Consider the following 12683-nt stretch of genomic DNA (forward strand, 5'->3'; position numbering starts at 1 on the left):
TATAGTAAAATTTTAAACCGAGATTCATTTATAGAAAATTTTATTGTTTTTATTTATTAACTGTTTATATATATATATATATATATATATATATATATATATATATATATATATATAACGATAATGATAGCTATCGAAATAATGAACTACATGTTTAACATTTTAACGTTTATCCTGTAAGACGGAGAATGCTGAAATATACACAGCAAATCTAAGGATGATCTGTGATACTGATTAACAGATAATTTGAACAATCGTTGAGAGAGCCACAAACACAGAGAGGGGTGTGTAATTTATATACACAAACTGGGATCAGAGAGATCAGTGAAGCAAACGAATTAGGACTTCACGTGGTCTAGTTTGCTTCCTTATGATTTCTTTCGACTGCTGAATTCAAAATCGATATAGTATTTAATTCCTCCTTAACTTATAGTATACTTACAAATCAAAAACTACATTTTATCATCTTTTTGGCGATGTCATGGATATTTTTTCTAAATTCGTTCTGAAAGATTCGAACGTGAAAATGCTAATCGCTGTTGTGTATGCCACGGAAAAACAACTTCTTTATAACGAATATGTGTTCATAGTGCACTTGACTCATTAAGGGATTCTGGGACACCGGTGCTTCGACAGAGTTGTGTTTCATCAGTCACAAGCACACGGACCAAGGAATATAACGAGAGCTGCTGGTTTTGTTTCTAATTTCAGTCAACAAACTGTTCGTTGGTCTGTGCTGATATCTGATATCTAATAGCTGACACATGGCGATTTATTACCGATTGAGAGATATCAGCTAGGGCCAGAGAACAGTTTGTTCGCTAAAATTATAAACAAGGCCATTGGCTCTTGTTAGATTCATTAGTCTAGGTGCTTCTAGCTGACAAGACACATGTTAAAACACCGGCCTCCCAGAATCCTTTGTACCAATGAAACGAGTGTGTTATGAACACAGTCGTTGTCAAGAGTAAGCTGTCTACAACAGAAATTAGTATATTCAAGTTGGAATCTGCCGGAGTGTTTAATATTAAAATGCAAGTCATCGTTTTAAATCTTGCTGTTCACCGCGCCTGTGATGATTTATTCTCATGTTTATGTCATATGGTTAAAAAGAAAATGAAGATCTAAAACAGACTGTATATATGTGTATATAGTGATTGATTATTTATATCAGATTAAGATGCTAATGTCCCTTGTAATTTTAAGGATTAAAAAATATATTATGAAATAGTGTTAAGAGATCTATTAAGAAAGTAAAGAGTTATGTTAATCTTCCCCTTCAAGGTACCATCAGGTCAACGATGTCCTCCTTGGCAAGCGCTCACAACTACGATCGGTTTGGGACTGTTCTCAGTAAGTGATATATAGATTAGTTGTCCATTTACTGTTTTAGCAACTCACTGCTGAGGCGGTCTCCCACACCAACACTTGCCAATCATGACAGTTCACTCGAGACTGTCGAATGGCTGGTGGCATATATGGTCAAAATATATCAGTTTTAGGTTGTGTCCAGTATTTACCAAGCTAGGTGGTTTTCCAGTTTGGTCTGGGAGGATGCGTTGGTCTTGCAGGGTGTCCATAGAATCTGCAGCTTGCGACACCAAAACTGCACCCATAGCTGTGGACTTCGCACTGTTGCTCAATGTTTGCTAGCCATACCTCGCAGTTGTACTGAACCACTAAGAGATCCGATTACTTCACCACTCATTTTGGGTGGCGATACGTCGTGATCTTTCCATGACAAGCTGAGATAAATGATTTGTGGATAGACAATGTTGAAGTAGTCTACTGTCATTCTAAGTGTTGTCAATTTAAAGATTAACAAATCTTCTGAACACAAGAAATCATTCTTTAAAAAGTATGTTACACCTAAATTTCTTTACTTATTTCTATGTCACCCTTGAACCAGTCTTCTAAACTTACTCTATTGTGAAACTAAATTCCTAACGAGCTGGAATGGCGATCCCTTGCCAATATCCAATAATAACTATTTCGTTCAATAAACATCAGTAACGTTTGCAAGTTAACTCAATACGTGAAACAATTTCAACTTTTCTAAATCTGAGTTCTTGGATCTTTGAACGAAATTTCTTATATTGATAACATGAGAAATGTTTTCTGCATAAGACGTATAGTTAAGTGTACACTAGCATAATGTAATGAAATTTTAGTCAATTGAAATTATACCAGTAATGAAAAAACAAAAACCAATTGGTGTTAATAGCAATTCTTAACAATTCTCTCTCTCCTCTCTCGCATCTCTCTCTCTCTCTCTCTATCACCTTCTAATACACACACTAGTAGTTGGTTTGTTTTACTGCCCTGTTCCAAGACAGAGAAATTGTCTATTGCTTCACTCCCGTCTCTCTCTCTCTCTCTCTCTTCCTGTCAATCTCTTCTATGTCTGTCTGTCAGTCTCAGTTATCTCTCTTTCTCCTCTTTCTCTGTCATTACACAAACAAGAGCCACTTCCTATTCAAAGTGAGAAATCTATTATTACTGCTGTTAGCACTGATGATGCAATTGTTATTGCTGCTGTTGTTTTTATTGCTATTAATGTTTATGTTAATACTGTTGCTGCTGCTGTTGTTGCTGCTGCTGTTGTTGTTGTTGTTGTCGTTACTAATAATTATAAAGATGGCTGAAACAACTAACACAGTTGTTGCAACGACAAGAATGCCACTGTCTCAAATTGACACAGGTTCACAAATTTATAAATGGGGGTAGGTTCCCTTCAATTACATAAATACATAAACGGTACATATTGTGTCGGCTGCAGACAGTGGATGAAAGACGAAGTCAACATTCGCATGATTTGAACTCGTGATTTAAAATATTGATTTTCAAAATAGGTAGAAGGCTTCGTTTTTTTCCCTTTTTTCCCGTAGTCGATTAAGTTGAGCCTTCTCTTCGACTATATCTTATCCCCCCACCTTCTCTTCTAAATTGGTCCTTATTTTATCGACCCTTGACCGTGTCCATTATTTTCATGTCCATTTCGGGAATCAGTGGGCAAAACATATGAAACATACAGGTAGTGCTTATTTTCAGGTAGTTACTTTGTATTCGCTTCGTTGGTAGAGAGCTTATTAGAATTCACTTCCAAAAGGTTGTTGTTAGTTTTTTATTCAGAGGCAGCCGTCTTATGGAGTTGGGACCTCTGTTGGATAACTAAAACACACCTTTGTCCAACAGCATGCTTTCTATCACGAAAGCCTACTTTAGTAAATACAAGTTCATGTACTTTTACACTTTGACAGCTTTCTGTGACTGATGAAGTTGGTGTGGATGGTGTCAGCTTCAATTTATGTTGGTCAATATACGAAGAAAAAAAAAACGGAGTTTGTAAGATCAAGGGTCTTGTCGGTAGAAGAGAGAGAGAGAGAGAGAGAGAGAGTGACAGACAGACAGAAACTGAGGGAGAGAGAGGGAGTATATACGTGAGTAAGTGACCTGGATGGCCTATTTTTTTGTCGATACTTATGTCATACCAGATTTCTAAGCTGAAAACCTCATGTGAGTTATATTTGTACTTATAGAGAGTCAACAACTATTCAGGACAACTAAACTTTCTGATATGCATTTTTGGCAATTTTGTAAATGTCTTCTCATCATGTAACTCATCAGAAAATTTGAGAACATTTTTAATGAGGGTTTTAGCTGTGAGCTGTTCATGAGTAGAGAATGAATAGTATTTCAAGATTGATTTATTGATATGTGTTCTGACTGCTTCTTGGTTCTGTTGAATGAGAACAGGTTGTTAATGTCCTCATTGTTGGATATTTAGGGTGATATTCGTATACATGATAGACTCGTATGCTTTGGTTGTAGGAATGACGCTTTTATGGGGAGTTTAAAAAAGAGTGGAAGTTATCATTTATCCGGATGCATAGTAACTAGACGTAACAGTATACATAGTAAGTAGAGAGAACGAAAAACTTTGAGTCAACTGAATCAAAGTCTTGGGGCACCAGTCCAATACACTTAATAGACAACAAACTACTATTAAGCAAAGAGCACTCTCTTACATGCTGGGTTAAAACATATTTGTCAATTTCAGTCATCGACTTTTGACAATTGAGGCCAGAATCTTTGATTATACCGTAATGCAAATTCCTCTTTAAGAATCTGTTGAATTGAAATGTGTGACATCTCGTAGCCTATGCTACTCGATATTGTGAAATATTACTATCTCTCAGAAAATGCCATAAAGTAAACTCAAGAGCCGAAGAACAGCTAGCGACAACCTCGATAGTTTTCTTTTATCAGCTTGACCGAATCAGTTCTCGTATAATGTGTACTCTCTGCTAAGAGGAACAGTATCATTCACCCACGACTATGGGTGAATATATTCTTAAGGTTAACATTTAATCACTCGCGAGCTGTTCTAGATTTCACCACTAATTCAGTTCTCAACCAAATTTAATGCAGTTTTTTGTTTTTAGTAATGATGGTTCAGTACTAAGCTACATTGGAAATAAAATAATTGAAATTTGGTTCATTAAAAAAAGAAGTTAAGCCAAAATATGTGAGATGAAAATGGGAGAGTAAGGCGAAAAATTGACTCCGAATGAAAATATCTCAGTTATTTTAAAAGAAAAGTATGGATTATTTGGGTTTAAAAGAATATGCTCATTGAGAAGAATCTTCAAGTGAAAACCTCGTTAGAAAATATTAACTATGAAAACAGTAGTGTGACTTTAAGTGACGAAAAAATCGTAAGTAACCCCCAAAATTGACTTTAAATCAAAATATCTCGGCTATAGTAAAACAGAATTATACAATAGTTGTGTTGATATAAAAAATTTCTTTGAGAGGAATCCTGTGGTAAAAATCTCGACAAAAGATATTAGCTACAAAAACGTGGTACAGCGTTAAGTGACAAAAAACAGGTGACCATTTTAACAAATCAAAATATTTTTGTCATGTTAAGATATTTAACATTATAAAAGAGTGTAGCGGCTGTCAAGGGTCATCTAGCTTAACCAACATTTGAAAGATACAGGTTTCGATTCTCTGTAGCGGTCTGCTGGTCGCTTTTTTTAAAAAACTCCTTTTTCTATTTTCTTCCCGATCTTCCAAACTGTTTTCACTGCTATTTTGCGTTTGAGATTTCCTTTATTTCTAGTAAAATACCAACTCACTCGGCGCTTGAAAGTTTGTTCATAGAAATAGATATATTGAAACTATCAAAACAAGCACTTTGTGTATAAATGATGTTGTTGCTGTTAGTGAACATTTTTATCATCAATTACAAGCTACATTGAATAAAGTGTCTTTGACAAAATATAATCCAATTTGTTGCAACATCACACATTAACTTTGGAGAATAGAGTATCAACAAAGAGGGGCTCCTCACGTTCATAGGAAAATTAGGATGGATCAAACACTTATTTAAGACAAAGATTCTCTAGAAAACATTCAAAAATTTATTGAACAATATATTCCTTGCAGATTGCCATGTTCGTATCTAGCTCTTTCGCAATTTGTTCAGCCGTTGCAAATGCATTCAAGTAGCAAAACTTTCTAGAGAAGTTATGGAAAAGGAAAAAATGTGATCCGAAAATGTCGATATGGCTTTCCTAAGGCTGAAGATTCAATTCCTTCCCCGTTGCTGAAAGTATCAAATTAAGAAGAAATGGGAAAGATGTTAAAAGGCTTCATCAACTTCAAAGAAAATCATCCAGAGAAAAATTATCAGTGATTAATATGGCAGGCAAATGTTGGCTGTCATTATATTGGAGAAAATAGTATGACGTTAACCAGAAATGTGATTAGCTGCCAAACAAAAGCCGAGAGAAATGAAGCTGAAGGTATTTGAGAAAATTTGTTTTCATATTTTAGTTTTGCATTTTATTGCAAATTTCTTTGTATTAAGCTAAAATATTTGTCATATGTTTAGTATTACTAGAATGAAAAACTATACAGATGAATATAAGTAATTATAATAACAGAAGTGTTGCCTCTAAATAAAAAGTGGATTAGAATGAAAAATGCGGGCGCAGAGTGAAGAAATATTCTGAGACATTGAACCTGGAAAAGCACAGGACAAGGTAAAAAGAAACAAAAACTTAAAATATTGTTGCTGAAGTCAGAGTTTAAAAACTAAAATAGTAATAAATGCCCTTTATATTTTTTATTTTCACTGAAGTTCAATCTAATAAATTCTCGAGCCTTGTGAGTGGATTTGCTACACGGAAACTGAAAGAAGCCTGTGGTATATATATATATATATACTAAAAATGAGGTGGGCCCGGTTTGTGGGATTGCCTTGGGTTTCCCGTCCATAAAGGGTTTAGTTTTATGGCATATCGTCAGATCCCAAACAGGAGGTCTTGGGCGAACAGGTTTTGGAATATGACGATACGCTAAACTCTTTATGGACGGGAAGCCTGGGGTGGTCTCATAGGCCGGCTTTCCCCATTTTGAATATATACTGCTCTATATCTTAGAGGGTGCCTCTTCTTTCGGATTTATGTTCTCTACAAACGATATATATATATATATATATATATATATATTTACACACACACACACACACACACACACACACACATACATACATATATATATATATATATATATATATATATATATATATATATATATGTGTGTGTGTGTGTGTCTGTGTTTGTCCCTTCTCCATCGCTTGACAACCGGTGTTGGTGTGTTTACGCCCCCGTAACTTAGCGCTTCCGCAAGATTGATTGATAGAATGAGTGCTGAGCTTACAAAGAGTGAGTCCTGGGGTCGATTTGCTCGACTGAAGGCGGTACTCCAGCATGGCTGCAGTCAAATGATTGAAACAATTAAAAGACTAAAAGAATAAAAGTTTAAATTAAAATACGCAAGAGGCTATCTATTTTCAATTTTAGTGAAAAAACTTATTGCCTGCAAGTTTACACATTAAAAATTTAATATTACAAATTTAATACTTAAAGCACTAAATAAAAGTCACATAATAGCAATTTAAGCAAAATTGACAATATATTAAGTTTTAAAAAACGCTGGAGAATCATTTCTACATTTCGTACTCAATTTATTCAATAGTTTTCATTTTTTAAATATATTCTTCTGACTGTAAATAGAAAATACTTTGTTATCTGATAATGCAAACTTTAAAGAAATTAATTCTTTTGTTTCTTTAAAAAAATTATCTTCTTAACATTTTCTACTCTTATTTTTGAATTACAAATATTCGACATTAGTTTAATTTTAACACAATATCTATGATTAAAAATTTTTGGATAAGAAAATAAAATTAAAAAATGATATAATACTAAAAATAAGACAGAAATGTTTTAGCTATAGACAAACAAATTTTTAAGTCAAAAATATCAATTAAATTTTTTTTTAATGCAGTAAAAAGCAAAAAGAATATAAAAAACAAAAACGTACTTACACTATTTGTTGAACAATTTCAGAAATTTATTTAGTAAATTCTAACTACAGCAACAATGCTTTGAGTTCTTTTCTTCTTAACCTCTACTTTTCTCGCAGGTTCAGTACTTAAGAATATTATAGCACTTTGCACCCGCTATTTTCATTTTATTAATCTTTAGTTAAGGCACACACTGGATTATATTTCCAGCATACTACAGATTTAGGAAAAGTTAAGGGACTCATAAAAAGAAAAAGAATCGTGGTGTGATTTTGGCTGAAAACTTTTATCTTGTTTCCTTGCATGCTCTTTGGGTAAATTCTAAGAGTTGGATATTCTGGACAGAATAACTGAATGCAGCAGAGTTGCTTTGTTTCTTTTTCATTGGTGCTTTGTTTGAGGGCACTCTTGATTCAAAGTATCGGGATTTTCGATATTTTTAGGGAATAGTTTCTGGAGAAAGGGGCTATGTCACAAGTTTTACATCCTTTCGAAGCAGGTTGATCGAGTAATGTTCTTGTACAAGTGCATATTAACAGTTACACGAGAAACATGGGCAAAGACTAAATTCCATCATATTGGTGTTCTGGGTGAGGGAAATATTAGATAAAAAAAAAATGGACTGTGCAAAGTCTAGAGAAAGTAGATACACAAAATGAGAGGCGGAAGGAGAAATAAATACGTAGTTTGGACTTGGGTAGTGGTGGCACGAGGACAACCAGCTTCTGAGGTTAGAGTATGTGTCAGTGATTCCATGCCATCAATTTAATAATGGCTTTATGTACTCTTCAATGCTGTTAGACATTTAAAAAAAAATAATAACTAACAAAAACCTAACTACGGAGAAAATAAGGAAAGAAAATATGTATCTTCTCAGCTCAACCATTTCACCTCTCAGGTCAACTCTAATGTGCTTAACTCTTTATACAAAGGGTCCGATAACTTTCCGAATATTGCATGCATATTTCCTAAGGATGATATAATTAATGGAAACCAAAGAAATAATTCAATAGTGTTATATCTTCATTTCTCTGACTCACAAGCTGTGTATCACCTGACACATCTAGCTCTACCTCTATAGTCATCACAGACTCATCCAATTATTTTTCCTTCAAACCACAATCCTCTGGAATTCACACTGTGTTCTCTTTCTCCCTACAGATATCGATTGCAGAAGTTCAAGCCGGGCATCAACCACACCGACCTAGTCAACCTGACAGATCCTGCAGCGGTTCCGAACATTGTCTTTCTCTCTATGACTAAAAAAAAAGATTTTTTTAAATAATTTATTCTTTATATATTTGAATATTTGCGCCTATGTGCTAAATAATTTACGTTTCTTTTGCGCTTTTGATGCATAAAACATACTTCTTGATTGAAGCTCTTGGTTTATAATAACCTGTTTATTGATATAAGTATTACAATTTAAATCTTCTTTGTATGACATTCTTTAAAAATGTATATTTGTAGTGTATAACCACCATCACCGCCTAATATTTTAAAAAAGAACACTTCTGAGCTTATTATTTACAGAGAATATTAAATAATGCCTTCTTCTATTGAATAACATGTTTTTGCAAGTTTAGGGGCAAGTTATCGATTCTTATTCCATCTTTCCCATATTACGTCAAATTCTGACCCTTTGGGATTTGAAATTCAAATTAGGCAGCCTAGTCAGCCCTCCACACTCTTCATCCTCTCCAACGCCCTAAAATGAACAGATTGCAACATTAATTGGAAGTCTGTTGTTAAGTCAGATAAAATACTAATGATATTGCAACAGATATAAACTTTATCAGAACAAATCGCTAACTTAGTTAAAAACGTTCGTATTTCACCTTTCTTTATTTACTGACCTATGTGGTAAATTAGAATCATTATCATTATCAGTAGGATCGATCACTTCAGAATTGATCCATAACTTGGATTATACTGTATGCGCGCGCACACAAAGATACATATACACATACAAAAAATATCAACAAGAATAGAAGATCGATTTAGAATATTTCCAAACTTCTTAACAGTTTACATCACTTCTAGTGTCCTAACACTAAATTCGCTAGAGTTAGAAATTAACTTTCTATTCCCAAGTTAGAAATAACAATATTAAATGGATATTTACACAGTTCTTAGTAGTTTTGGTATCAGGCTGTAGACATTCCAATTTACTTCCAACAACTGGTTTTTCTCCTTTTATTCATGTATGATTCAGTTTAATTCATGTATGTGTATAGAAAAGGCAGATGTGGGAGAGACAACAGTAAGACGTGCGCGCGCGCACGCACACACGCACACACACACACACACACACACACACGCACACACACACACACACACACACACACACACACACACACACACAATTCTCCTTTACTTCTTACGTACCACCAGAAAGTTAACTTGTGCCACGTATGTATTTCAGTGTAGTTAAATAGAGCATATTTACTTCTTTAGGTTCGTAAAATACAAGTTTAAATGAGATAGTAATTCACACAAATTTAAGTAAGAATTATATTTTGAAACTCAGTGATGCAGCCCCAAAACAATTCCCTAGTTCCCACGTGTAGAGTGAACGGGAAATATCACTGAAATAAAATTTAAGATCAAAATTCGTAATTTCTATCCTGGTGGAGTAAAGATATGGCAAATAAATGCCTTGTTCAGCATTTATGTTCTTGTACAAGTGCATATTGACAGTTACACGAGAAACCTGGGCAAAGAGTAAATTCCATCAAATTGGTGTTCTGGGTGAGGGAAATATTAGATTAAAAAATGGACAGTGCAAAGTCTAGAGAAAGTAGATACACAGTATGAGAGGCGGATGGAGAAATAAATACGTAGTCTGGTATACCATTACTTGGGTGCGCTACAAATTAGCCTGCTTACAATCGGTGCGCTACCAACCGGTGAAATTGGCTCCTATTTATTAATATGGAATGTCAACACTGTTGCAGACATGTTGGACTTCCTTGTTCATAATCATCTTTGTAGCTCACAGCTGTTTGTTTTAATTTTTTATATTTTGAAATAAACAGTCAATATACTCAACTTACTGCCAGGCAAAACAAAATAATTTAATGGATGTAGTTTGTTGTAGTGTGATTTAAGTGTTTACGTATCGCGAGCTGAAGCAGTTTTTCAGTTTTATAATATACCTTAATATACCTTATTGTTACACACACACACACACACACACACACACACACACACACACACACACACACACACACAAACAAACAAACGCGCACACACACACACATACACACTCACACACACACACACACACACATAGTTAAGTTCATCAACCAAAGGTTTGCATTTCATAATTCCTGATTTCTTCTATAATTGAAATTTTTGTTGTTGTTTGAAATAGTTGTGATCACCATTGTTATGATATCCAGCGACCGGCATGAGGCAGTGTGCCGAGTGACATCACAGAGTTTACTTCGTAAGTTGTGAAATTAGTGTTTTTGTGATCACGTGTATGTTGTAGTCTGCGATTTTGTCATGGACAGGAAGCTGGAACATAGCTAGTCAAGGAACTTTTTGATACCACCTCATATATTGCCAACAGTTTCGCAACCCACCAAATTAAGAACACTAGTTTACATTATTAGTCTTCATCGGGCTGTATTTATTAGGACTTGGCACTTTGTGAATTATGACTTGTATACTTTGTGAATTATGTACCTCTGTGGAGTTTCTTGTTCCTGCATTGCAGAGAGATAACCTTTCCTGGTTTTGGTCGGCTACGTAGAAGCTGCCAATATTCCTTAAAGAGTAAGGCGGGGAGCTGGCAGAATCGTTAGCACACCAGGCAAAATGTTTAGCGGCATTTCGTCCGTCTCTACATTCTGAGATCAAATACCGCCGAGGTCGACTTTGCCTTTCGTGGATGGGAGTCCATAAAATAAGTACCAATTGAGCACAGGGATCGATCTAATCAACCTAATCCCTCTTCCGAAACTACTGGTCCTGTACCAAAATTTGAAACCAATAAATATTCCTTAAAAACTGGTCTGTTCAGTTTTTATTTGTTGCTTTCTTTTTAAGTTAATCAGTTCGCATATAACACATTTCATGCTTACAACCTTCAGCAAGATAGTCGTTTCTCTGCTAAAGATGTTGCTTTGGCATCACAATGCGATCCAGGTATATTATTGATACAATTTCAGATTCTCTACCTCTCTTCTTATCACGAAAATATAAGTATTTGTTTCCAGTAAAATTATCGGTCACAACGGTTTTCGGATCTTCGCATCTATCGGTCTGAGTGTTCAATCAAAATCTCCGAAAGCAGGGATTAAGGTAAGTACTACAAATGTATTGTGGGAAAATATGTTTATAGATTGTTGAAATGAAAGAGAGCCATATTTTTCTTACTCTCTTGATGTATTCATTTCATAATTCCCCTTCCCCACGCTCAACATACTCGTCCTGCCCTAAATAACAGCGATGTTCACCTGGTTGCGTTGGTTGTTTTAAGAAGCCATTTATTTCTTGCTTTTTTTCTTCTTCTTGACAGTTAATTAATTCTGGACTTTTTACCAACACATCAAATGTTATTCCAATCTTAATGGAATAATGGGTAAAGCGACTCAACTGCTTTTGTTAATGGTTGGCACTTGGTCATTAGAACTGCAACTTGTCTACAAAGAAAGAGTAAAAAAGAAATGTTCTTAGATTTGGGTGTACTAATTCTGTAGCCTTGTTTATTTAGCAAATATGACTGTCGATTTTGCAGTACTGAACAAGTAGGAGAAACATTAACAGTCAACTTATAGTATACCTTTTTCCGATGTATTTTTTAAATACTAATGCATTGATCTCATTTCTCAGACAGTAAACTACTGTACTATGTCTTGCTTAGGCTATCGGTTTGTGGTTACCAGTGGTTCTGAAACTTTGGTTAGTTACTATTCTTCTATGATATGTTAGTGTGCTACGCTATCAAATGACTTTTGATAAACTAACCCCATTGCAACTATGTTCATATAACTTTTCGCTATTTAGTCTTGGACAATTTTCCAAACAAGCGAAAGTTCTCAACGGTATCATATGCCATTTTCCCTTCCAACTTCTCCAGGTGTTATTATGTTATTTAAAATCCAGTGTACGGAGTGTATGACAAAAACTTCCAGAGGCAAATCCCCTACAATTTTACTTTAACGACACCTCTTTAAAGCAGCCAAATTTCTTGCAAATCATACCTTACCGTCTTGAGAAAAGAAAGGAGACACCCACAACGTCACTACCGACACACTACACCCACAAGACCATCCTCACCGCCTTAATATCA

At 34.8% G+C, this 12683-nt stretch overlaps 1 long non-coding RNA gene across 10 annotated transcripts in view; it reads left to right on the forward strand.

The window, feature by feature from the left end:
* The window catches only part of LOC106876430 (uncharacterized), a 55919-nt gene extending 47158 nt beyond the window's left edge, over window positions 1–8761 (forward strand). For 6 of the 10 annotated variants that reach the window (XR_008266260.2, XR_008266258.2, XR_001410246.3 and 3 more), the window contains 2 exons: window positions 5455–5813; window positions 8543–8761. This is a non-coding gene — a long non-coding RNA (uncharacterized LOC106876430). Of the gene's footprint in view, window positions 1–1269; window positions 1354–4445; window positions 4719–5454; window positions 5814–5902; window positions 6054–8542 lie in introns of those variants that run through there. The other 4 variants (XR_016245200.1, XR_016245199.1, XR_016245201.1 and 1 more) reach the window with 3 other exon arrangements.
* The last annotated feature ends 3922 nt before the right edge of the window (window positions 8762–12683 follow it).

This window comes from Octopus bimaculoides, chromosome 19, assembly GCF_046866305.1.
Source record: "Octopus bimaculoides isolate indiv1 chromosome 19, ASM4686630v1, whole genome shotgun sequence".
In the NCBI taxonomy this organism is placed as follows: domain Eukaryota; kingdom Metazoa; phylum Mollusca; class Cephalopoda; order Octopoda; family Octopodidae; genus Octopus; species Octopus bimaculoides.